Here is a 27,675-nt window from a genome sequence, read left to right as displayed (position 1 = left end):
ACGCTCACTGTTCATCCAGAGGCAGCATTGATCGGCTTCAGTTAGCGGCAGTAGCGAAGGAATCGCTCGATCGGGTTCAGTTAACAGCCATCGATCGATCGCTCGGGTTCAGTAACGCATAGCCTGCAGTGCAATCGCTCGGGTTCAGTTAGAGCCCAACGCCTCGCTCGGGTTCAGTTAGAGCCAACGCCTCGCACACACACGCGTACGTGTACGAGAGAAACGCACATCGCTCGGCCCCCGACCTCCCACCGTAACCAGGAACTCCCCGAAATTTTCCTCCCCCTTGCTTCTACCACCGTTTTTTCCGTCATGGACGGCCCAAAGAATGTCATGGAGCTGCGTCTCCGGCCCGCCCAGGACGAAAAGCCCATTTTCTGTCATGATTTTTTGTCATAGAAGTAGGAGCCCACCACATCTATGATGATACCGGGTTTTGTCACAATTATCGTCATAGAAGTGTCATATGTATGACAGAAAAAAATTTCGTTCGGCCCAAAATGTCACGGATGTGTCTTTTTTTGTAGTGATATGGATAGTAGATAATGGTTTTTGTAATCTGAAAATATAAAAACAGCAAGGTAACTAATGATAAAAGTCAGCACAAACGGTATTGCAATGCGTTGAAACAAGGCCTAGGGTTCATACTTTCACTAGTGCAAGTGCTCTCAACAATAATAACATAATTGGATCATATAACTATCCCTCAACATGCAACAAAGAGTCACTCCAAAGCCACTAATAGCGGAGAACGAACAAAGAGATTATGGTAGGGTATGAAACCACCTCAAAGTTATTCTTTCCAATCAATCTGTTGGGCTATTCCTATAAGTGTCACAAACAGCCCTATAGTTCGTACTAGAATAACACCTTAAGACACAAATCAACCAAAACCCTAATGTCACCTAGATACTCCAATGTCACCTCAAGTATCCGTGGGTATGATTATACGATATGCATCACACAATTTTAGATTCATCTATTCAACCAACACAAAGAACTTCAAAGAGTGCCCCAAAGTTTCTACCGGGGAGTCAAGACGAAAATGTGTGCCAACAACCCCTATGCATAGGTTCATGGGCGGAACCCGCAAGTTGATCACCAAAACATACATCAAGTGAATCAATATAATAACCCATTGTCACCACGGTTATCCCACGCAAGACATACATCAAGTGTTCTCAAATCCTTAAAGACTCAATCCGATAAGATAACTTCAAAGGGAAAACTCAATCCATTACAAGAGAGTAGAGGGGGGAAGAAACATCATAGGATCCAAATATAATAGCAAAGCTTGAGATACATCAAGATCGTACCACCTCAAGAGAACACGAGAGAGAGAGAGATAGAGAGAGAGAGATCAAACACATAGCTACTGGTACATACCCTCAGCCCCGAGGGTGAACTACTCCCTCCTCGTCATGGAGAGCACCGGGATGATGAAGATGGCCATCGGAGAGGGATTCCCCCTCCGGCAGGGTGCCGGAACGGGTCTAGATTGGTTTACGGTGGCTACGGAGGCTTCTGGAGACGGAACTCCCGATCTATTGTGCTCCTCGAAGTTTTTAGGGTATATGGGTATATATGGGAGGAAGAAGTACATCGGTGGACCTCCGGGCTGTCCATGAGGCAGGGGGCGCACCCCCCACCCTCTTGGGCAGCCCGGGACTCTCCTGGTCCATCTCCGATACTCCGTGGGCTTCTTCTGGTCCAAAAATAAGTTCCGTGAAGTTTCAGGTCAATTGGACTCCGTTAGATTTTCCTTTTCTGCAATACTCTAAAACAAGGAAAAAACAGAAACTGGCACTGGGCTCTGGGTTAATAGGTTAGTCCCAAAAATAATATAAAAGTGTTTAATAAAGCCCATAAACATCCAAAACAGATAATATAATAGCATGGAACAATCAAAAATTATAGATACGTTGGAGACGTATCACGCATCTCTCGAGAAGTATCATGGTTCTGAGAGGGAACATGTCACCTCTGTGTGCGAAACGACTTATGCTGCCTCTTCCCACCTTGATTTATTTTACAAAGGCAACATGCAACTATAGGAGTGTCATGTTAAAATTTGGAATTATTCAGGGTTTGTTTGATCTTTTTTATACATTAATTGAGTTTCTAGGCTTTTAATGTGCATATTCAAATTTGAACTACGGGCACATACTCTAGTGCACCAATATTGGTTGAAAAATCATATATGTGTCCTTGGGTGAATGTTTAGGTCACATGCCAAAATTGGGAATGAATTTCAAACATTTGCTGGCATGGCTTGGCAGAAACATTGAGAAACTTGGTTTTCAAAATTCTATAAATCCAAAACTTGCCTGAAAATCATGAAACTTGGCATGGTGTTATGACATGGCACCAACATCCTGTGTAAATTTTTTGTCCGATTTGGGACAAGTTTTGGTATGAACTTCTTACAAACTGGAGCTTCTCTCAATTAAGCATCATGGTTCTAAGAGGGAACGTGTCACCTCTGTGTGAAATGACATACGCTGCCTCTTCTCACCTTCATTTATTTTACAGAGGCAACATGCAACAATAGGAGTGTCGTGTTACAATTTGGAATTATCCAGCATTCGTTTGGCTTTTTATACATTAATTGAGTTTCTAGGCATTTAATATGCATAATTCAAGTTTGAACTATAGGCACATGTTCCAATGCACCAAAATAGGTTGAAAATTCATATATGTGTCCTTGGGTGAATGTTTAAGTCCCAAGCAAGAAATGAGAATGAATTTCAAACATATGGGCGTTGTGGCTCGGCCGGAAACATTGAGAAACTTGGTTTAAAATTCCTGTAAATCCAAAATTCACCTGAAAATCATGAAACTTAGCATGGTGTCAAGACATGGAACAAACATGCCGTGGTAAATTATTTATCCGATTTGGGACAATTTTTGTTATAAGCTTCTTACAAACCGTAGCTTCTCTCAAGAAGCCTCATGGTTCCAAGAGGGAACGTGTCACCTCGGTGTGCGAAATGACATACACTGCCTCTTCCCCCTTAATTTTTTTACACATGCAACATGCAACATAGGAGTTTCATGTTACAATTTGGAATTATTTAGGGTTCGTTTGGACTTTTTATACATTATTTGAGTTTCTAGGCATTTAATGTGCATAATTCAAATGTGAACTACATGCACATGCCACCGTGCACCAAAACGGGTTGAAAAATCTTATATGTGTCCTTGGGTGAATGTTTAGGTCCCATGCAAGAAATGAGAATGAATTTCAAACATCTAGGCGTCGTGGCTCAGCCAGAAACATTGAGAATCTTAGTTTTAAAATTCCTATAAATCCAAAACTAGCATAAAATCATGAAACTGGGCATGGTGTCATGACATGGCACCAACGTGTTGTTTTAAAAAAAATCCGATTTGGGACAAGTTTTGGTATAAGCTTCTTACAAACCATAGCTTCTCTCAAGAAGCCTCATGGTTCCGAGAGGGAACGTGTCACATATGTGTGCGAAACGACATACGCTGCCTCTTCCTGCCTTGATTTATTTTACAGAGGCAACATGCAACTATAGGAGTGTCGTGCTAAAATATGAAATTATTGAGGGTTCGTTTGGCCTTTTTATACATTATTTGAGTTTTCTAGGCATTTTGAAACAAATAGTTGCCACTTATTATCGCAAACGGTTGCATTATTCCAACCGTGGGTGTTCCACTGACCATTTACTACTATGGGGAGCTGTTTAATTAGATGGGACACATGCAAGCTGTCCGCCGTGCAGGCTCATCGGGAAGTGGGCCCTTTGACCTGCCAGCGAGCGGTGCCAAAAACTTATTGATGGTTTTGGTTTCGGCCGCCTCGGGGAGGTACATAGAACAGTTTCCGGTGCTCCTCCTACTCCTCCATTCTTATCTATAAGCATCGCGGCCAAGGATTGCCGCCTGCTGCGATGGAGGATGATCCGACCAACAAGAGGTGGCGGGTCGAGCCAGAACCGCAAGAGCCTCCGACGAGCGTGGACTTCATCAGCGGCCTCCCCGATGAGATGTTTCTAACCATCATATCCCTCCTTCCCATACAATATGGCATGCAGACAACTATCCTCTCCCGACGGTGGCGCCCCCACTGGCACTCCACCCCCTGGACCTCATTGACAACAACAAGCTCTGCAGTGGGGAGCACAAATGCTTGGACGCATTGTCCCACATCCTCGCCACACACCTTGGGCCGATTAGATGCCTTGCCATCGGCAAGTTCCGTTCCAACTTGATGCGGAGCATCCCAAGGCCATCCCCATGGACCCAACTACATCTCCTTCGACACCTCTTGGACCCATGACACAAGCACGTGCAAGAGCTCTTGAAACCGAGGTGACATCTCTCCTCTCACATTTCCACTTTGATACACATGAGACATGGCTACTACCTCATATGGATACTTTGTGCATGCTCAGGTACCATGGATAAGCTAAGGAGCAAGGATAAGAAGAAGAAGAAGAAGAAGAAGAGGAAGATGGACGTGAAGACGGAGAAGAAGAAGTCATGAAGAGGAGGCTACAGGCTCCGGACGTCCGTCGACCTCCAGGCTCCGGACGTCCAGCCCTCTCCGGACGACCGACGCCCCCACACCCGAGCCAAATCTACGGTTTTCCGGAGCCCCTCGGACGACCGACGACGCCCGAACGTCCGACCCCGACCGGACGTCCAACCGAAGCACACCTGAGCCGAAATTACGGACCCTCGCGAGCCTCCGGATGACCGGTGACCCCCGGACGTCCGACGCCTGTCTGCTGATTCGTGTTGGGCCGCAACCCATGTACCCCCTTTGCCCCCCCCTCTTTTGCACTAAGAATATAAATACTCCACCTATTCCATCTAGCTAGGGTTAGTGTTGTGATAGCTCATTTGAGAGATAGAGCTATGCTCATCCATATCAGATCTCCACCTTGCGAGAGACCGCGGCCTCTTCGGAGAAGATCCCTTTGGATTCAAGCCCCCTTTCTAAGGGAAGATCCCCCCGTGGATTCAAGACCTCCTCGCGGAGAAGACCGGTTACCATGTATCGTCCCTAGTTGATCGTGTATCATGTATCGTTCCATGTATCTGAGGATCTAGCACATGTGTGACCTATTCAAGTTGGTTTGAGTGTTTTCTCTCGTTTTCCCCTTTGTGTTCTTCGTGCTCTTCGCAGGATTCCACTCCTTTCGTGAAAGATCGGGCGATAGGGTTCCTACCCTACATCATCTTGGTATCATGAGCCAAGTTGAGCACGATTTTGGAGCATCCCCGTTGTGTTGCTAGCCTTGTTTTGTTGTTTTTCGTCCTAATTCGAAAATTCCCCACAAAAATAGCCCCAAATTTTTTTTTGATTCGTTAGTGTGTTGAGATTTTGTTGGTTTGGATCCGTGGATTTGCTTTGTTTTGAGTGGATCTAGCTTTTCCCCCCTTTCCCCACCCTTTCCATCCACAAAATCCTCCGGATTTGACAATTTTCACCATATCCACCTCGAACCCTAGCTGTTCATCCCGTGCCCGAAAATTGCCCAGGCCCCGAACGTCCGACCAAGCCCGGACGTCCGACGACGACCGGACGACCGGCCCATCCCGGACGTCCGACCGACCCTGACGAAACTGATTTTTTTTCAGTTTTAGTCACCACCACCGCCCCACATTTCCGCAAACGCACTCCTACCACTACACACCATCCCCACTTCTGCATACCACCACCATTTTGGACCGTTTCACACTCCGACACATGTTGCCACTTTGAGGTTTGAGAATTTGAGTTGCGGTACCGTATCCTTTTGTGTTTCGGCTATCTAGGTACGGTTCGACATCGACATCACCGCCGCTCATCTTCGCCACGGACGCATCCTACATCATCACCGCCATCCTACATCGTCATCAACAACGACCACCTCGACTACACATTGGTATTTGTGCCACCATTTTGACACCATACCGGAAGCGAGACCGGTAACCTCGTCTTGGTATCGTGATATATCATTCTTGCCATTACATTGATAGCCATCATAGCCTTACTCCTTTGTGTTGCTTACCCATCGAGACTAGCCATTGAGTATTGCCGGCAACGAGACTTGTGCACATTAGTGATCATACTTCCCATAGCATACAAACATCATTGTTGCATTGTAACGCCCGGATAATCACGCTACAGTGATCTCACGTTAATGGTGACACGTCACCTCTGTCACTGTAATTAATTTCGGGTTAATTCAAAACCGTTTCAAATTTAAATCCTAATTAAGTCAAACGACAAAAGTTTTCGAATATTAAAATAAAATGTTCGGGCTATGTCTATTATTGCATCGGTAATTATGGTGAAGTAAACACATTTTTATAAAATGCCTAAATGCTTTTAAATGACTTAAGACAGAAAAGAAAAAAACAAACAAACAGAAAACAAAAAAAAAGAAAGAGAAAGACCCCCACTGGGCTTCGGCCCAGCAGGCCGGCCCATTCGACCGCAGGCCCAACCGGCCTCCCCCACGCCTCCCTTATCCCCCCCCCACGACCGAAACCCTAGCTCACCCCCACCCCACTCGCACCACTCCCCCCTGGATCTGGATCGAGAACTCCCGATCCCCTCGCCCCCGCACGCCGACGCCAGCGCCCGGAGCCCTTCCCCTGCCGGACTGCTTCCCTCTACGCCGACGACGTCCCCGGCATCCTCCCCGAGCCCGCTGCCCGAACCCCTACCCCCCCCATGAGCACGCCCCGCGCTCCCCCTCCTCTCTCTCTCTCTCGCCCGTGGCCGCGCGCCGACCCTTGATGCTGCTCTCCCTCCGCCGTTGCCTCCCCGTGCATAGTGCCCGCTGCGCCATTGCTGCCTTACCCCGCACGCGCCGTCCCGCATGCTCCGCTGGCCTCCTTGTCGCGAGCCTCGTGCGCCTCCCCCCTGCTCGTTGCTGCTCCGGGGCGGCTCCGCCCGCGCCACCGCACAGCCACCGCGCTCTGCGTCCCAGACCGGCGCCCGCTACGTGTCGTCCCACGGCGCTCCCCGCCCCTGCTGCTCCTTCCCCGTGCGACGCGCTGTCGCCTCTCCCCCTCCTGCGCCTTGTCCGCCTTGGCCTCGCCCTCGCCCTGCAACTCGCCTCACCACCACTGCCTGCAGCTACTGCTGCTCCGCTGCCGTGTGCCATCTGCCGCGACGGCCCTCTCCGCTAACCGCGCAGCCCTGCTCCGGCTGCGGCCGCGACCGTCGGTGCCCACAGGGCCGTTGCCCTTCACCCCAGCGCCAGTCGCCGCCTCTTCGGTGGCTCGCCGGAGCCCCGTCCGCCCCATCGTGGCCGCCGCTCCCCAACCGCGCCCAAACGGGATGGGCATCAGCCCCAGCGCCTGAAACCCGTCTACCCAGCGCCCGTTAAGGCCGCTAGGCCTATAACAGCTAGGCCCCACCCCCCATGTGCCAATGACAGGTGGGCCTAGACCCAGAACGAAAACGATTTATAAAAATATATATAATTAATTAAAAATAAATAAATTAGTAATAAGTAAATAAAAATGTTAATTAATTAATTAATTAACTAAATTAATTAACTTAATTAATCCTATTTAATTAAACTAATTAAACATTAGGTACCTAGTTAACTAATTAAACTGATTAATAGGTTAATTTGGTTATTATACCTATGACATGTGGGACCCACACGTCAGCGACCCAGTCAACACCTCTGTTGACTGCTGACATCTTGCTGATGTCATGATGACATCAGCATGTACTGTTCTGGATAATGTTAGAATTAAGTAATTAAATAAATCCAAAAAAATGATTTAAACCTTTTAAAATTAATATAAAATAAACCGTAACCCAAATGAAAATACTTTGTACATGAAAGTTGCTCAGAACGACGAGACGAACCCGGATACGCAGCCCGTTCGTCCGCCACGCATCCCTAACCTATCCAACTCGCAACTTTCCCCCTCCGGCTCCTCTGCCCGAAAACGCGAAACGCCAGGGATACTTTCCCGGATGTTTCCCCCCTTCACCGGTATCACCTCATACCGCGTTAGGGCACGCCTAGCACCACGCTTTGCTTTGTCATGCATCGTTATGCATCTGTTTGCATTGTATTTATTGTTTCTCCCCCCTCTTCTTCCGCTAGACACCGAGACCGACGTCGCTGCTACCCAGTACGACTACGGAGTTGACGACCCCTCTCTCTTGCCAGAGCAACCAGGCAAGCCCCCCCCCCCTTTGATCACCAGATATCGCCTACTCTTTTCTCTATACTGCTTGCATTAGAGTAGTGTAGCATGTTACTGCTTTCCGTTATTCCTATCCTGATGCATAGCCTATCCTTGCTACTACTGTTGTTACCATTACCTGCTATCCTACTGCTTAGTATAGGATGCTAGTGTTCCATCAGTGGCCCTACACTCTTGTCCGTCTGCCATGCTATACTACTGGGTCGTGATCACTTCGGGAGGTGACCACGGGCATATACAATATACTTTGCACAGTTACCTTACCTGTGATACTATTCGGAGATGGGGGCTGAAGGGGCAGGTGGCTCCATCCCGGTAGAGGTGGGCCTGGGTTCCCGACGGCCCCCGACTGTTACTTTGAGGCGGAGCGATAGGGCAGGTTGAGACCACCCAGGAGAGAGGTGGGCCTGGCCCTAGTCGGCGTTCACAGATACTTAACACGTTTAACGAGATCTTGGTATTTGATCTGAGTCTGGCTACTGGCCTATACGCACTAACCATCTACGCGGGGACAGTTATGGGCACTCGACGTCGTGGTATCAGCCGAAGCCTTCGTGACGTCAGCAACGGAGCGGCGCGCGCTGGATTGGACTGGAACGCCTACTAGGCTAGGTCTGCTTCCGGCCGCCCATGCAACATGCAGGTGTGCTAAGGGCGATGGGCCCAGACCCCTGGGCGCTTAGGTTTAGACCGACGTGCTGACCTCTCTGTTGGTCTAGGTGGGGCTGCGACGTGTTGATCTTCCGAGGCCGGGCATGACCCAGAAAAGTGTGTCCGGCCAAATGGGATCGAGCGTGGTGGGTTATGTGGTGCACCCCTGCAGGGAAGTTAATCTATTCGAATAGCCGTGATCTTCGGTAACAGGACGACTTGGAGTTGTACCTTGACCTTATGACAACTAGAACCGGATACTTAATAAAATACACCCTTCAAAGTGCCAGATACAACCGGTGTTCGCTCTCTCACAGGGCGACGAGGGGAGGATCATCGGTTAGGATTATGCTATGCGATGCTACTTGGAGGACTTCAGTCTACTCTCTTCTACATGTTGCAAGACGGAGGCTGCCAGAAGCGTAGTCTTCGAAAGGATTAGTTATCCCCCTCATATTCTGGCATTCTGCAGTTCAGTCCACATATGATACCCTTACTCCAGTTGATACCAATACATACATATGTAGTATAGCTCCTTGCTTGCGAGTACTTTGGATGAGTACTCACGGTTGCTTTCTCCCTCTTTTCCCCCTATCCCTCCTACCTGGTTGTCGCAACCAGATGTTGGAGCCCAGGAGCCAGACGCCACCTTCGACGACGACTCCTACTACACCGGAGGTGCCTACTACTATGTGATGCCCGCTGACGACGACCAGGAGTAGTTATGAGGATCCCAGGCAGGAGGCCTGCGCCTCTTTCGATCTGTATCCCAGTTTGTGCTAGCCTTCTTAAGGCAAACTTGTTTAACTTATGTCTGTACTCAGATATTGTTGCTTCCGCTGACTCGTCTATGATCGAGCTCTTGTATTCGAGCCCTCGAGGCCCCTGGCTTGTAATGTGATGCTTGTATGACTTATTTTATTTGTAGAGTCGTGTTGTGATATCTTCCCATGAGTCCCTGATCTTGATCGTACACGTTTGCGTGTATGATTAGTGTACTATTAAATCGGGGGCATCACAAGTTGGTATCAGAGCCGACTGCCTGTAGGAGTCCCCCTTCCACACTCCTTGGCCGAAGTTGAGTCTAGACATTACAAAAACCTTTACTAACATGGCTGTGTGGCCTATGGGCCCACGTCACCATTGGGTGGTATTAGGATCTTTTACTCCTCGATCCTTACTCTGGGACTCTGAACTCTCTCCTACTCGGGTTAAACGACTTTACTAACTCTAACACTAGGATCCCGTGACCACGTTCACCCCAAAGTTGGATAAGCCCTAGTTATTCTTTAGAGTAGTACTTGAACATTATCCACATGGTCATTTGACTCCTGTGAAAACATCTTTGTTTTCAGATGGAACCCACGAGGCAGGTCGTGCGCCACACGACGGCCATTGGTGCCTCAGGATCACCTGCTGTGTTGGTTGAGATGATGACCTATCTGGGTTATCGCTGGCACCCTGAGTACACCGTCTATGAGGAGTATCAGTACTTCAACTAGGAGCAGTACCGTGCCATCGTCCACCTCTACTCTCGGGAGTATGACTCCACTACCGTGCTGCACACTGCTCATGGTGTTGGAGTGACTATCGATATGGCGGTCCATGATGCTGCTTATGCTGCTCTGACACGTCTTCGTGGAGAGTATCAGGAGTTGGACACCTCCCCCTTCAGGCACATTGCTATCGCATCCGATGTTGGTGCGGAGGGTTACTACACTGCTGCCTACTCCACTGTCACCCGAGAGCCATTCTACCATCAGAACCTGGTTCTGCATGCTGATGGGCTGGATAGAGCTAACCAAGCTCTTCGCCATGAGTTGTACACCACCCGTCAGCACTTGTATCGTGCTCTGACGCTGTTGCACCCCTCTGTCCGCTCTGGTGATCTGTCGCGTTCTGCGATCTACCCTGCCCGGACCGTGATGCCCCAAGGCGTCGGCTGGCCAGATGTGGGAGGCTACTCTCCTGCATTGGGCCCTCTCCTGCCACCTGCGCATCGGGTTCCGCACCAGAGTATCCGCGGACCCCAGGCTACTCGCGTGGAGGTCTTCCCTTCGCGTCACTACCATCTGTCGGGCTACACCTACCTCCGCAGTACCGCATGGGACTGACGTAGACTTGCTTATTAGGGTTAGTTGCATTCGCCGCGAGCCTGTGTGCCGCCTATGATGTCTTAACCTATGTACTGAACACTGTGTAACGAACTCTATGCATGATCTCTTTTGTAAGATATGCCAACTACTATGTAGTATCTATCGTGCTGCTTTCGTTGTGCATGTTTCATCATGAATGATTCTTGTTTTTGCAAATTTCTCAATGCTGAACTATCCCTGTTAAATATTAGCAGGATGGTTAGACCAGGTGGTCGTGGTCGTGGTGGCAACGCCCCGCCACCGCCTGAGTACATGGCTGGGATGATGCAACAGTTTGAGATGAATCGTCAGTTCATGGAGAATATTATGGCTCAGTTTCCTCGCCCCAATATGAACCAGCAGCCAACCCAAGTGACTCTGCAAGATTTCATGCGCCTCAACCCAACCGTGTACCGCAGCTCAACTCAGCCTCTGGATGCTGACGACTGGCTCCGTGACATCACCTATGAGATGGAGTCTGCTGATGTAGCCCCTGCCAGCTATGTCACCTTTGCTTCCTTCTTCCTAAAAGGACCCGCGGCTCAATGGTGGGACAGCCACAGGCGTACTCTGCCAGCTGGAACAATCATCACCTGGCCAGACTTCCAAGCTGCCTTCCGTGCTCGCTTCATTCCTCAGGGAGTCATGGACCGGAAGAAGCGTGAGTTCCGCAACCTCACCCAAGGCAACAAGACTGTTGAAGCTTATCAGCGGGAGTTTCTGGACTTGTCCCGCTATGCTGAAGAGGACATTGCAACTGATGCACGCAGACAGGAGAAGTTCCGTGATGGCCTTCAAGCTGACATCAAGCTCGCACTTCTAGTGCATGACTTTGCTGATTTTGCCACCCTGGTGAACAAGGCCATCAATGTCGAAACTGGTCTGCAGGAATACCAGGGCTCTCACAGGCGCAACCGTGACACGGGCTCTTCTTCGGGCCCGTCCTCGCAGAAGCGCAAGATATGGATTCCCAACAGCATGTACCAGCCGAATGCACCCACCCCAAGGCAGACCTATGCTGCACCTCGTCTGCCTGCTCCTCCAACTAGGCAGCCAAGACTTCCAGCTCCACCACCACAAGCTCCTGTTCCCACTCCCAATAATGGATTGTGCTTCAGGTGTGGGCAACCAGGGCACCGTGCTAGGGAATGCAACCAGAACCAGAATCAACTGGCCCTTCCAGCAACTGGCCGTGGAAGCAACCAGCCCCGCAACAACAGTACCAAGTCTTATGGTCGTGTTCATGCCAACCACGTTGATCTCAATGAAGTTCTAGACCAGCCTGCTACCGTGATGGGTACACTCCTTAAATTCCATACCAGCATCTGTTTTATTTGATACAGGAGCATCACATTCATTCTTATCAGCTGAGTTTGCATTCATGCATGGCATTAAATACGAAGAGATGAACACTGCGATTGTGGTACACACTCCTGCGGGCCAGTGTCAAACCTCTATGGTTAGTCACAACGTTCCCGTTGAAATTGAAGGACTGGAATTCCTTGCCTCCCCCCATCGTACTAAAGTCCTGTAACATTGACCTCATTCTGGGAATGGATTGGTTGAAAGCGCATACTGCTTCTATAGTTTGCGCCACTAAGGTCGTCCATCTGCTACACCCTTCTGATGAAATAATTGCTTACCAAGCTCATCTAGTTCAGAACGCCGAGGCACGTATTTATGCCTTGAATGCATTGAACGCTGCACCACTCGAGGGCATTGAAAACATTCCCGTCGTTCGTGAATTCCAAGATGTCTTCCCAGAAGAACTTCCAGGGATTCCCCCTGCTAGAGCTGTCGAATTCATCCTCGACTTGAAACTCGGCACTACCCCTATAGCTAAACGACCCTACAAGATGCCGCCGCATGAACTCATTGAGCTTAAGGAGGAAATCGACAAATCTCTTGTCAAAGGTTTCATTCGCCCAAGTTGCTCTCCTTGGGGAGCACCTTCTCCCTTTGTTAGGAAGAAGGATGGGACAAACCGATTGGTCCAAGACTACCGTCCTATAAACCAAGCTACCATTCAGAATAAATACCCTCTTCCTCGGATCAATGATCTTTATGATCAACTGGCTGGCTCATCAGTGTTCTCCAAACTCGACTTGAGGTTGGGTTACCACCAGATCCGTGTTCGTGAAGAGGACATCCCAAAAACCGCCTTCGTGACTCGGTATGGATCATACGAGTACACCGTCATGTCATTCGGCTTAACGAATGCTCCAGCCACCTTCTCTCGTCTGATGAATTATATATTCATGGATTACCTCGACAAGTTCGTCGTGGTTTATTTGGACGATATCCTTGTATTTTCCAAGAACAAGGAGGAACATGCTGAACATCTTCGTCTTGTGCTGGAAAAGCTTCGGGAGCATCAGCTGTATGCTAAGTATTCCAAGTGTGAATTCTGGCTCCCGGAGTAACCTATCTTGGGCATGTCATCTCCAAGAATGGTATTGCCGTCAACCCTGAATGAGTTCAGGCTATTCTCGATTGGACTCCTCCGAAGAATGTGAAGCAAGTCCGAAGTTTCCTCGGTCTCGCCAGCTATTGTCGTCGATTCGTCGAGAACTTCTCCAAGATTGCCAGGCCCCTGACTAATCTGTTGCATAAGGGTGTCAAGTTTGACTGGACAGACAAGTGTCAGGAAAGTTTCCAGGCGCTCAAAGACAAGTTGACTTCTGCCCCCGTGCTTGCACCACCTGATACTAAGAAGGACTTCGTCATTTACTGCGACGCTTCCCGCCAAGGATTAGGCTGTGTCCTAATGCAGGAGCGCAGAGTGATTTCTTATGCCTCTCGTCAACTGCGCCCTCATGAAGAAAACTACCCAGTTCACGACCTCGAGCTGGCTGCTGTCATTCATGCACTGAAGCAGTGGCGACATTACCTTCTCGGTAATCGTTGTGAGATCTTCACTGACCATCAAAGTCTGAAGTATCTGTTTACTCAGCCAGATCTGAACCTCTGTCAGCAGAGATGGATGGAGACTGTTGCAAACTTTGACGTGGGTATATCCTACACCCCCGGCAAGGCTAATGTAATGGCTGATGCCTTGAGCCGCAAGTCTTACTGCAACCACCTCCAGGTTCATAAAGTTCAGCCCTCGCTTGTCGAAGAATTTAGAAAGCTGAATCTCCATATTGTTCCTCCTGGAGCACTCGCTCCCCCTCCCCCAGAATTCCGCAAGATGAATCTTCTTGTTGTTGCTAAGGGTTCTCTAAATACCCTAGCTGTCGTACTAGATCTCGTAGCTGGTATAAAGACTATTCAAGGTTATGACTCTGAAGTCCATAAGATTAAACGCCATCTAGCAGAAGGAAAGCCCTCATTCTTCACTGTCGCCGACGATGGCGCCTTGTATTTCAAAGGCCGCCTAGTGGTACCATGTTCGAAGAAAAACCTGGATAAGACTAAAAGGGTTATGCAAGAAGCTCATGATATGCCTCTGTCCATCCATCCTGGTAGTACAAAGATGTACCAGGATATTCGTCAAAGATTCTGGTGGTCTAATATGAAGCAGGACATTGCTCGTTATGTTGCTGAGTGTGACGTTTGTCGCCGAATCAAAGCAGAGCATCAAAGGCCTGCCGGAACTCTGCAATCTATCTCTATTCCTGAATGGAAATGGGACCATGTTGAAATGGACTTCGTCACTGGATTTCCCAAATCGCAGAAAGGTAATGATGCTATTCTTGTCGTCATTGACCGGCTTTCCAAAGTTGCCCATTTTCTGGCGGTCAAAGAGACAATCACTGCTAGTCAGCTTGCTACTCTCTACATGTCCAGAATTGTTTCACTTCACGGTATTCCACTGGTTATCAGTTCGGACCGTGGCAGCTTATTCACTTCAAGATTCTGGGCAAGTTTCCAAGAAGCTATGGGGACTCACTTATCTTTCAGTACTGTTTCATCCGCAGTCACAAGGGCAAGTTGAACGTGTCAACCAAGTTCTCGAAGACATGCTTCGAGCTTGTGTAATCTCATTCGGCAAGAAATGGGAGGAATCTCTTCCATATGCCGAGTTCTCTTATAATAATAGCTATCAAGCTAGTCTGAAGATGTCCCCCTTCGAAGTGCTATATGGACGAAAGTGTCGAACCCCTCTGAACTGGTCAGAAACTGGGGAACGTCCACTCTTCGGTCCGGATATTATCCAACAGGCCGAAGAACAAGTTCGCATTATTCGCGAGAATCTCAAGACTGCTCAGTCACGTCAGAAAAGTCAGTATGACCGTCATCACCAAGACATGGTCTATCAACCTGGCGAAAAGGCTTATCTTCGAGTTACACCAATGAAGGGTGCACACCGCTTCGAGATCAAAGGAAAGTTAGCTCCCCGCTATATTGGTCCTTTCACTATTCTCGAAAGGCGTGGAAAAGTGGCATATCAACTGGAGCTTCCGCCGAACCTTTCTCAGGTTCACGATGTGTTCCATGTGTCACAAGCCTGAGAAAGGTTCGGCGGAAGCTCCAATTGAAGTGGCATCACGCCGCCCGAGCCATGAAGACGACGTCCGCTCACGCCGCCTCCTGAGAGCTCTCTCACTGGGGCCGTTGAGTGCCTGATATATCTCGCACCTCACAAGACGACGCTACTGTGAATGTCTGAATAGAGATCTCATTCAAGATGCCGAAGAGTGGACATGAATTCTTGCTCGCATCTATAAGCACACAGGACCAGTGATCTCTCGATATAGGGATAGCAGGCTCCGGTCCGCATTCTCTGCCAAGCTGAGCCCAACCGTCAGACAGGTCAGGCGTCAGGGCATAGCTAACAGGGATAAATTGCTTCAGAGAGCGGGTGGCCCGGATCGGGCATAAAATCTCGAACGCACGCGAGAGCTGTCGGTGCCTATAGCGCTTCGCGCCACTATCGGATTGCTCCTTCGCGATAATACCCTGGCACTCTTCTCCTTCTACCCTTTCTTTCGCCAAATACCTGGGAGTCTGACGCATTATCTCTCTGTAGCTTGGAGAGAGACTTCTGTGCTCCTTGGAAATTGCCGGGCATCTCTGGCTAACCTTTCCGATAGCCACGGTGTATTCTCACTTCATTATCCGTCCCTGTCTTTCTCATCAGACCACGAGGATCACTCCCTCTTGGTTAACTACTTATCAGAATTGGGCATACTGTTATGACTAATAAACAGTCTATCTGGAGGTTCCTAATACACTCAAAACCGTTTCTAACATGTTGAGAACATACTATAATGTACGCTTCACTTAACAGGCGACCAAAGTTCAGGCTTTTACGAGGCCAGAGAATCAGTGAGCATAATTTTCTCTCAACATGACTCGGCTGAGAATACTGGGAGATGTCTATTATTCATCGGTAATTATGGTGAAGTCAACACATTTTTATGAAAACTCGGGACTCCTAATGTCTTTTTAAAACTAGACTATAACGAGTATACATGAATGAAGAATAAGAACACCAACAACTCAGGGAGATAAACCACAAAAGACGCAAATGCGATCCGCACGAGACTAATCACGCACTCCTGCTTACAATTTGCTCCCTATGAGGTCCCACTTCAACGGCCCAGGCAGCCACGGCTCACATCGAACTGCTTGCCAAGTGTTCCTGTAACCTCTCGCCGCACGCGCATCACACGGACCATCTCCACCCACGCCTCCTTATCCCCCAACACGAACGAGGGCCTATACGCTAGTTCACGCCCCCTACGAACCAATGGAATGGGCAGGCCTAAACCTTTAACCTAAGAACGGGGCCGTCCCGTTCCACGCACACTACATTGGCCGCACATCTGAGACTCTGGATCTGGAGAAACTCGATCACTGACTCGACACCGGTTTGATATAGCTAGAGACGCACATCCAGAACTCGGCATGCCGTCTAGCTTCGTACTGATCTTCAAGGACTGCTCCTCCACTCCTAGCCGTCCGAAGGGCCTGTGACGTACACTTCGGTGCCGGCCGATCCTCTATACCTCGAGCCCCGCTGCCAGACCGATTCTCTAAGGAGTGCCCCTCCCTTTGAACAGTATAGCACCTGGGGCACGACGGTCGCGCTCACCCATCCTACTTCTACGTAGTCTCGTATCCACACCAAGGGACCCGTGGCCCCTCCGTTCTGTAGACACCCGCCTCAACAGGAGCTGCGGCGCGGACCTACTATGGGCCACGGTGAGGCTTATGCTGGGCTCAACCTCGCGCCGTTGCCCTGCTAGCTGGAAGCCCCGCTACGCGTAGCGTCACGCTTGCCCTGCTCGTCCTCCCGCGCTGAACGTATCCCCTTGCCGTAGCCCCTGTACCAACCGGGTATACCCGCCGGGCTGGCCGCACTCCGGGGCGCCGTCGCCGAACCTATGCTCCCGTCGCTCCGTTGCGCTGAGCGCTCTTGATGCGGCCTCTGTACTCCATGTGTCTACTGTAACTCGGGCTCCGGTTTTGACGAGGCGGAGCTAACCAGGGCGGAGGAGTTGAGTGAATCCTGTCCCGGCTGTAGGAGTAGGTCTCTTGCTGAGCCAGGGCTGTTTGGACAAGTTCCCTGATCCTCCGGGTTTCCACCGCTGTCGGATCATCACCATCTACTGGGAGAGCCGCCAAACGTGCTGATGCTGCGATTAAGTTCTCCATGGGGTTGGAGAAGTGACCCTGTGGTATTGGTACGTAATGGGGGTGCCATATTGCCGTGAAGAGGCGCCGTCACCGGAGGCTGGACTGGGCCTCCCGCTCCGGATGTCATAAACTGATTTGCACCTGGCGACTTAGGCTGGCCCCGGGTGTACCGCCCCGGGTGTAGCAAAGAGTTGTCGTCTATGGCGGGCTGCGCCCCCCGCGCGCGTCGTCTAGGCGAAGAGCACTTCCGGAGGATCATAAGATGCTATAGGCTCGACACGCGGGACCGGCGCACTGCAGTTTCTGAGTGTCTCCTCTCCTCCTAGCGCCTTGTTCGCTCCACTTTGGATTTTACGACCCTGTCGTGCCACTGCCTTCGCAACATGATAGTGCACAGGCCAAAATGAAAGACCGTTGCACGTCCCGCGTGTCGCCCATGACAGACGCCTCACACGCTTGCTTGTCGAGCATTCTAGCGTCTCATGCTAAGGTCCTTGGCCCGGGGATCTCAATCGCGAACCTGTGCCACCCGCTGCTCTGCCTCAGTGTGGCCATATCAGTAGCTTGGCTGCACAGGCATGATCTGCTTAACCCAGCTGTCTAACACGAAAGCCGTAAGCTTAGCGACTCGAGCATCGCTATCATCGAGCACTGAGCGGTCGCGGCCTGGCGGCGGCGACCATAGGTGCCTCCGCCGCGTGTCCCACAGGCCGTTGCCCTCACCCGCGCTGCACTCGCCGAACCCGTCGCGAAGCTTATCTGTCGGCGGCTTGGGATAGCGAGCCACGGTTAGGCGCAATGTTGGCCGGGTTGAGTATCCAAGTGGGCACATGACAGACTCGCCTACCCCATTACTTGGCACGACACTCGAGCGAGGGAATCCGGATAGTGCTACGGCGGAGTACTGGGCGGATACCAAGCCCCAGCCGCTGAGAAACACACCCTATCCTTAGACCCTTGATACCGCGAAATGCTGGTTGAGCCGGCCTCGGATCGTAAGTTGCGCACCCGTAGGCGCTTAATAGAGAAGAAGAAGTGGGCCGGCTCACCATCCACCCTGCAACTGCACCGCCATGTGCATCAATATGACCCACGGTCGTGGCCTAGATCAGGCAGCAGAATCTCACGAACAACCCGCATTGTATAAAAAATATATAGTCAGAATTAATTAAAACTCCAAATAATAGATAATAAATAATAAGAGAAATGTCAAATCTAACTCTAATTAATTAACTAATTATTAACTTAATAACTCCGTATATTAGGTAGAACTTAATTAGCATCGCATGTACGGGTGATTTATGCGTGTCACAACTGAATTCAGACCTCGATCACTCGAGCGTCTAATGAGTGGTATTATACGACCTTGCACACGAGGCTGGGTCCCCGGAGCACGTCAGCGACCAGTCCTACACAGACACGGTCCCTGTTGCATCTCGCTGAACCATACAATTTGCTGATCTCTGGCATGAAATCAGCAAGAGTTATGTGAAGTTTCTTGCCGCCAAAGGGGACCCGGACGTACTCAATGAGCCGGCGGTCGATGTAGTCTTGCCGCGATGACCTCTTCATTGATACACTCGCTGAGATCAAAATAATTATAGAGTAAATCTAAGAATCCAAAATGATTGTATAGACCCTCCTTTCGATAAAATTAAGTCATTAGCAACTCTTCAAGAAACCATGCATCCACCGGCCAGACTAGTGACACACCATACTTTGATCTGGATGCAGATGCAAGATTGCTTCTCAGAGTCGACTCGAGAGATACCCCGGGAGTGGAGGGCAAGAATGCACGTTCGTTTCCGCCACGCCAATCTCCCGTCACTACGAATCGCGACCTCTTACAGTCGTAGGCTAGTTCCACCTTCCCGCACACTGCTCTTCCAGCGAAAGACTTACGCGGAACACGGATGCAGGTGATATAATTGTTGCCGGAGCCATTGATTTCCACCCGCGTTCACCGGATACTCCGAGCCCTCAATAGCTCATACTAGTTTCAGGCGTTATGTTACGGCTGACGAACCTGAGCACAAGGCCTCGTAACCGCTTTTGGCTTATTGTCATGCATTGGTTGGATATTGCATTTCTGATTTGGATTGGAATTGTACATTGTATTCTCGGCCGCCGGAGATCACTCTTCCTATACCGTAGACGCGTCTCGTCGATTGTTGTTCGTATGAACCCCTAAGACCGCCCGCTGGTCGCGTTACCCCCCTACAGTAGTACAGACTGAGGGTACGGTTGAACGCGACCCCTCTCTCTTCGCCAGAGACGCTCAGCGAGAGCTAAGCCCCCCCGGCCCGACTCGATAAGACAGTGTACCGGCTCGGTGTACTATGTATTATACCCAAGTATATACTCCGCCTATCTTTTTCTTCTATAACTAAAAACAGAGCTCACTGCATAGAGGTACGTGCTACTGCACATGATTAGCTGGGTTTATTCACTTGGCATAAATAGCACTGCCCAGCACGCCCTTTAGCCGCTTAACCTGGAACCGCTGCATTCCCCGAATCTTTCCTTCTTACTCCACTGGCTTGCAATCGCTCTTAGGCCTTTGCTTAGCTGACGTGTTCTGTTACCTCAAATTACGGCTTCTGCCTTCTTTCGACGCTTAGACTCTAGTACTACGGCGGATGCTACGTGCTTTCAGTCGAGTTGGCCCTATCATATCATGTCCATAATACTGCCTCAGCATTACTCCCCACTACACAATGGGTCCCGTGACCATACGACTTCGGGAGGTGACCACGAGGCGAGCACAGTGCTATCCAGTGATCTTCTTCGCACTACAGTATTATCCTATCAGCCGTGGATGGGAACTACTACTTCTCGATTCCGAGGCCCGGCTTTAGGGTATCGTTGGGGCTGCAATGGCGAGCATGGTGGGCTTATCACGATCTGTCGGTAAGGAACATGCGCCTGGCGGCTTCACCTTCCAGCGCGAACCCTCCGCAGACCCGCCTCGTTACTCACTGGCATACTGAGGCGGAGCGATAGGGGAAACAGACAAGCGTTGAAAGGGACCATCCCAAGCAGCAGCCTGGGGGAGACCTTGCACAAACTACACTCCAGATGAGAGAGGTGGGAATCGAGGTTCATGTCGGACGTTCATTCGCAGATCTCATAACCTACCTCTAACAAAAATACGAGATCTTGTGATTATGAAGGTCGAAGTCGACTTCTATGACCTATTCACCCATATTGCGGACTTGCTATGCGGCGTGGACAGTGAAGATGAGGAGGAGAGAGACAGCTATTGAGCACCTCACGGAAACGTGAGTGTGCACATCGGCTCATGGAGCCGAACTGATAGCCTCCGTGACGTCAAGCTAAGCGCGAAGCGCAGCGCGCATGGATGTCGCTAAGAACTGTGGAGAGGACGACATGACGTAGCGAGCTCTCTACCACGCGGTTACCGGACGCTCTCCTCGGCGAGGCTAACACCAGACGACGCAAACGATGCAGGGTGATGAACCGAAGGCGCGAATGGGAGGCCCAGACAAGGACCTGGTGTGCGCATTAGGTTTACGGCACCGGAAGAGGCTCGACCCTAGCTGTGCTCTACCGGACTCTGTTTGACAGAGTGGGCTTAGGCGACGAGTTTGATCGTATCCCTGAGGGCCGTCGCGGGGCACTGAGCCGCACCCAGCACGAGAAAGGATGTCGTTGTCCGGCAAATGGGATCACAGACGGTGGTGGGTTTTTAAGTGTGGTGCCATGCCCGTGCAGGAGAAGTCTCACATCTATTTCGATATTGAGGCACCGTCGCTATTTTCCGGATACACAATGTGCACGCGGACGACTTACGCGAGTATGTACCTTGACACCTTATGCACCAATTGACTGCCAGAGGAGAAGCTACAGGGGCGAGATACTTCACGATAAATACTCCGGGTTCAGAGGGTCGCCCGAGTACAACAGTGTTCGTTTAGTTTCTCATGAACTGCTTAGGGCGACCACGAGGGGAGATCATCGCGTCGGAGCGCAAAGACGAGGGCTTAATCATCGGCAGTAGGATCTAGTGCGCAGGAGGCCATGAGGGCGATGCGCGTACTAGTGGAGGGACTCTCAGTCTTTAGCTCTGGCTAGCATGTTGCAAGACAGGAAGGCTGCAGAAGCGCTCAGTCTTCCGAAAGGATTAGTTTTAATCCGGCCTATATTACCTGCGCAATTGCTGCAGTTCAGCATCACCTATGATCCTTAACTCACCATCTGATACCATACATACAGGGGTAATTGTTAGTAAGCGTGGATTTCATCCTGCTCTTCTTGCTTGTGCGAGTATTTTTGGATGAGTATGGGGTACAAAGTTTAGCTATCTCGGCCCTCTTTTCCCCTAATACGCTCAGGCGCTCGCGTTGTCGGCAGCACTGAGTGTTCGGAACCGCAGGGAGCTCCAGACTCGGCGAAATCAGCTCGGGTGCGACCGGTCCTTTAAGGCAACGCTAGCCTTCCTCCGCTGGCACCACCGCCCACGCCAAGGATGATGACCACAGGATTTGACGCGCGGATCGACTCCTACTACACAAGAGCCCTCGAGTTGCCTTAAATACTGCATGCATGATGCCCCTGACCCGCAGACTCGAATCCCTCAGCGGGACTCGATGACCTTATCAGGATCGGGCCCTCCACGCGCCAGGTAGCGCTGGCGACTGCTTCGATTTGTTCTCATATATCTGCCTAGAGCCTTTATCGGCACACACTTCGTCTCTCTCCACTCTCACTCGTCTGCACTGAGCAGAAGCGTGATCCTCTGTTGCTCCATCCGCAGACTCGTCTATGATCGATCCGCACGCTCTGGTAACTCGGCGACGTCATACGGCAGTGACGCTGGTCTGTAAACAATGCTGTACAGCTTGTACCTTACTCTATCATTTTTACTTGTAGTATGAGTTGTCGCTTTGTATATCCGCCGTTTGGATACCTGATCTATAGGATCGTACACGTATATGCGTGTATATAGTGTACGGGTTTAAGATGCGGGGACTTCGACCTCGCATGGATATCTGGTATCATCTCTTGTGTAATGATTTCTACTACCAAGCTTCTCTGGTAGCGTTGGTGGGCACAAAAGTTCGCCTCATACGACGTTAGCAATCATGCAGTATCGTTTTGTTACGACTCAGGTGGTATCCCGTAAATTCTAGCGCACATTTGCATGAAGGAGAGGAAGAGCTTGCGAAACATCACATAACGCGTAGCAATTACAAAGCTTTCATAAGCAAAGAGGATAGATAACCCAGGAGTCGGATGTTTGAAGCCAATGAACAAGAGATCGCAATGCATCACAATCACTTTATCATTGTCAATAAACATCAGCACTCTCGCAACTAAGAATCACAATAGAAACCACAAAGATCGATTACACGTGCATTGGGATGAGAGCTCGCTGTGCAGTTTTAGACTATAAGCTAGTTGAATGATTGGAGGGAGTAAACTCTTTGTGTATCCCACCATATTTGGTAGCAAGTCTGTGCGCTAGACGTTTCTACTATGGTGTCTTGTGCACAAGGCAAGAGTAGCATTTGGTTAGTACGATTCCACATTTGGCGCTCACTCACATTATGGGTTGCTAGATATAGGTTTGTAATTGAAAATATAAAAAAGCAAGAACTAATGGATCAGCCAACACTTATGCATGTTCATTGTAGGTGTAGCTCGCTCTTTCCGTGTACCTTATCTCTGTGTCTAAACTTGTTATTCAGCAGATTGGACTCGAAATTCAAGATGTGTCTCTACGACATTCTCATCTTGAAGCTTCATTTAACATTGCAGTAATGTTCTAGAGTGTCCACCATCCTACACCAAGCTCCAACATATAATTAAGCATTATAACACTTGGATGTTTAGGTGTAGAGTAAACTACACATGCAAGCATACTCGAGTACAACATTTGCAGCTATTACTCCTATAGTACCACTGACATTTCTCGACTCAAGATCATCGACCACTTTTAAGATTCTTGGGATCACAGGTACATTTGGTAATTTAGCGGCAGTTTACATTACTTGTAAAGGTAGTACTCTAACTCACAGTTTGTCTTTGATGAATCGCATGGAACTTAGGCTTAAAGATAAGCGTTTCTATAATAATCTTCTTTGATCGGGATCTACACTTTCATACGATGTGGGTACGTAAAAAAGTACAGACATGACAATCTAAACCTTCGTTACACTCTAAGAGTCTCACCTCTTTGGTGTTACCGCTAACGTGCGATTTTCTGAGCACATCAGAGGAAAGGCTTTGAGTGAACAGGGCATCGAAACCAGACTACAACTAAAGCCCCCTTTAAGACACAAACAACCAAACCCTAAGGATCACTCTGCGACTCCTCCGCTACACGTAACATCGTGACTACTTCCTAGTCGTACCCTTTAAGTACTCCGACGTGCGGATTATGAAAATTAGATAATTGAATGCAAGAAATGGACGAGGATCTCATCGCAGCTTTGTTGCTTCAAACGATTCCGCTCTTCAATTCCACTTCAGAAGGACCCGCTATCCAACGGCGCCACTTCGCACTAATCACTTCCCGGCTCAGTACGCCGAACCACTATACATCACAGATAATTCTTCACGAAGCACGGTTTGGTCCGCGCGCAATGAAGCAATCAAGCACAAAGTTTCTACCGGAGAGTCAAGAAATGGTGTGCAACCCCTAAACGCTCCTACAACTCTCTAATTCAATGATATAGGACACGCGCGCGGAGAACTTGGCAAGGTTGGTAACTTCGCAAGCCGCAACCGAACAGCCGTAATACACCACATACGAAGAGTCGGTTAGTGCCTAGCCATCGTATACATCGACGAACCAGCAATGGGACTGACAAAGGACCAACCGTGAGAGAGAGAGCGTAAACGCGTCTGACAAATCGGACACAAAATGAGCAATAAGAACATGCTGATCGAAGTGCACATACACCAAGTCAATCCCAACAACTCCATGACGCTCAAGCACTTGAAGCTCAACAAGCCCTACGAGATTCAAGTCGAGCCGTAGCCGACCGAGGCCGACAAGCACGTGAACAAGAGGAAGCACTTCGCGAAGAAATTCATGAACGACGACATCAAGCTCGCGTGCAACGTCTAGCTCGACAAGCTCCTCCACAAGCTCGCCAAGAACAACAAGTTCATCAAGAGCATGAAGACAATGGAGATCATCCACGACAAGAGCAACATGAGGATGACTACCCTCCGTGCCAAGATCACCACGAGTTGAACAATCATAAACAACATGGACATTATCACCCCCGACCCCAACACAATGAAGGGCAATGCTACGGCAAACTCAAATTCACCATGCCCAAGTTCAACGGAAGCAACGATCCCGAAGAGTACCTTTCATGGGCATTGAAGGTTGACAAGATTTTCTGTTTGCACAATTATGAAGAAGAGAAGAAGATCGCGATGGCATCCCTTGAGTTCCAAGACTATGTCCTCATTTGGTGGGAACAAGTCAACGAGCGCCGTGAGGCAAGAGGTGAACCACCCATAATCACTTGGGCACAAATGAAGGATTTCATGAGAGCATGCTTCGTGCCCACCTACTACAACTGTGACCTCTTCAAGAAACTCCAACTACTCAAGCAAGGAACCAAGAGCGTTGAAGAGTACTACAAGGAGATGGAGATTGCCATGATACGAGCCAATGTCACGGAAGATGATGAGCAAACAATGGCACGTTTCTTGAATGGACTCAACCATCCTATCAAGAAGATCGTTGACTTCCAACCATACTCGAACCTCATTGAGCTAGTGCACCAATTAGCTACCAAAGAGGAACGCCAAGTGCAAGATGATTTCAAATATGCCAAGTTCTCATCCAAGTCATATGGCTTCTCCAACAACCAAGCTTCAACGACTCCAACACCGACTACCAAGCCTTCAACTAGCACCATTGACAAGTCGAGTTCCATGAAAGCTTCGTCAACTCCAAGTCATCCTCCTACTACGAGCAACTTCAAGCTGAGAGCTTCATCATCATCAACTCCAACTGATGAGACCGTCAAGACGAGTTCCTTCAAGTGTTTCACTTGCGGAGGCCGAGGCCACAAGTCCTATGAGTGCACCAACAAGCGGACCATGATCCTCAGACAACTGCACTTACGACTCAATGAGTGAAGAAGAAATGGACGCCGTTGAGCAAGTCACCATGCACCGACAAGTGAAGATCAAGAGGAACAAGTCTTCTGCGATGAAGATTCAAGTCACGCACTTGTTGTATCCAAAGTCTTGACTCTCCAACATCACCAAGAAGAAGACCAAATATGCCACGTATTCCACACCAAGGCCGGCAAGAATGGACGATCCGTCAAGGTCATCATCGATGGAGGGAGTTGTCATAATCTCGCAAGTGAAGAACTTTGCTCCAAGCTCCAATTGCCCAAGACGAAGCATCCACATCCATACAAAGTGCAATGGCTTAGCGACTCCAGCACCATCCAAGTTGAGCACCGAGTACAAGTCTCCTTCAAAATTGGCGCCTACGAAGACACCTTGGAGTGCTACATCGTTCCAATGACCGTTTGCCATCTTCTCCTTGGACGCCCATGGCAATTTGATAGAGGAGTCATCCACAACGGTCGAACGAACCACTACATCTTCAAGATGAAGGGCAAGGAGTACGTCCTCCATCCAATGTCGCCAAGTCAAGTGATCGCAAATAAGCAAGCCACCCATCGTGGAGATCATAGTGAGAGAGCGAGCCACCAAAAAGAGAATGAGCGCCACAAGCCCAAATCAAACACCTCCACGATGAGCGAAACGAAGAACCTAGTCCTATTTGCCACCAAAAGCGAGATAAGAGGAGTGTGTGAGAACCCATCCAGTGTCCTACACTACGTCCTTGTGTGCAAGGACAATGCCCCACAAACTAACACTTCTCACATTCCTCCTCTAGTGTTGTCTTCTCTCTTGCAGGAATTTCATGATGTTTTCCCCGACGTGCTACCTCCGGGACTACCTCCACTACGAGGTATTGAGCACCGCATCGACCTCATCCCCGGAGCACCGCTTCTGAACAAAGCTCCCTACCACGTCAACCCCGAAGAAACCAAAGAAATACAAAGGCAAGTAAAGCATCTCATAGACCATGGACACGTGAGTGAAAGTTTAAGCCCTTGTGCCGTCCTGGTCATTCTTGCGCCAAAACGTGACGGTAGCTTTCGCATGTGCTCTGATTGTAGACCTATCAATGCTATCACCATTCACTATAGGTATCTGATACGTCTCCAACGTATCAATAATTTTTGATTGCTCCATGCTATATTATCTACTGTTTTGGATGTTTATGGGCTTTATTATACACTTTTATATTATTTTTGGGACTAACCTATTAACCCAGAGCCCAGTGCCAGTTTCTGTTTTTACCTTGTTTTAGGATTTTGAAGAAAAGGAAAATCAAACGGAGTCCAATTGACCTGAAACTTCACGGAACTCATTTTTGGAAGGAAAGAAGCCCAGAAGACTTGAAGTGCACGTAAGGGAAGCTTCAAGGAGGCCACGAGGTAGGGGGGCGTGGCCACCCCCCTAGGCCACTCATTTTTGGATGATTAATAGATAAATTCCTCAGGTCCATAAATTTATTTGATAATTTTATGAGTTCCAGAAGTATATGTTTGATCCAGATTACTACAGACTGTTCTGTTTTTGACAGATTCTGTTTTTCATGTGTTGTTTACTTATTTTGATAAATCTATGGCTAGAAAAGAGTTTATAAACCATAGAGAAGTTGGAATACAGTAGGTTTAACACCAATATAAATAAAGAATGAGTTCATTAGAGTACCTTGAAGTGGTGATTTATTTTCTTACACTAACGGAGCTTACGAGTTTTCTGTTAAGTTTTGTGTTGTGAAGTTTTCAAGTTTTGGGTAAGGATTCGATGGACTATGGAATAAGGAGTGGCAAGAGCCTAAGATTGGTGATGCCCAAGGAACATCAAGGTAATATTCAAGGATAGCCAAGAGCCTAAGCTTGGGGATGCCCCGGAAGGCATCCCCTCTTTCGTCTTCGTTCATCGGTAACTTTACTTGGAGCTATATTTTTATTCGCCACATGATATGTGTTTTGCTTGGAGCGTCATTTTATTTTCTTTTGTT

This window comes from Triticum urartu, chromosome 2, assembly GCF_003073215.2.
Source record: "Triticum urartu cultivar G1812 chromosome 2, Tu2.1, whole genome shotgun sequence".
Lineage (NCBI taxonomy): Eukaryota > Viridiplantae > Streptophyta > Magnoliopsida > Poales > Poaceae > Triticum > Triticum urartu.
This window is presented reverse-complemented; position numbering follows the sequence as displayed.